Source organism: Octopus bimaculoides, chromosome 1 (assembly GCF_001194135.2).
Source record: "Octopus bimaculoides isolate UCB-OBI-ISO-001 chromosome 1, ASM119413v2, whole genome shotgun sequence".
Taxonomy (NCBI): domain Eukaryota; kingdom Metazoa; phylum Mollusca; class Cephalopoda; order Octopoda; family Octopodidae; genus Octopus; species Octopus bimaculoides.
In genome coordinates this window covers 122,800,069-122,800,609 of record NC_068981.1, presented here as the reverse complement: position 1 = coordinate 122,800,609, position 541 = coordinate 122,800,069, and the positions used below count along the sequence as shown (strand labels likewise).

The 541-nt window shown below is 36.2% G+C and overlaps 1 protein-coding gene across 4 annotated transcripts in view; it reads right to left on the bottom strand.

The window, feature by feature from the left end:
- The window catches only part of LOC106881121 (neuronal acetylcholine receptor subunit alpha-10), a 275,903-nt gene that overhangs the window by 97,601 nt on the left and 177,761 nt on the right, over positions 1-541 (bottom strand). The window lies entirely within an intron of this gene.

The following is a 541-nucleotide window of genomic DNA, read 5'->3' as shown; positions in this document are numbered from 1 at the left end:
CCATTCAAACTGACAGAAAGATAGATGCAAATAGGCCAGACATCATACTGAAAGACTTTAGACAAAAATCATGCCTCCTCATTGATATGACTGTCCCAATCGATATAAACGTATCTGCCAAGACCTACCAAAAATTGAGCAAATATAAAGATCTTGAAATAGAAATTAGCAAAATGTGGAACCTGAAGACAAAAACAATACCTATTGTCATAGGTGCCCTGGGAATGACAGTAAAATGGGCTGATTACTACCTAGCTCAGATACCAGGAAACCCCAAAATGGCTGAACTTCAAAAGATAGTGCTCATGGGAACTGCCCATATCCTACGTAAAATACTGTCTATGTGATCTCAAATTTTAAAACAAACATAATTTCCTTATGGTTTCTTAAACATTCTCTAGAACAAGACTATGTACAAATCTAAATATATGGTACCCTAGGCCTATCACCTACATGAATTTCTAACTTGTTGTCTCTTGAGGTCTCTGGGTGAGACTTGGATCCAACTTGTACAAATGCAAAACAAAAGTCAAACATAAAA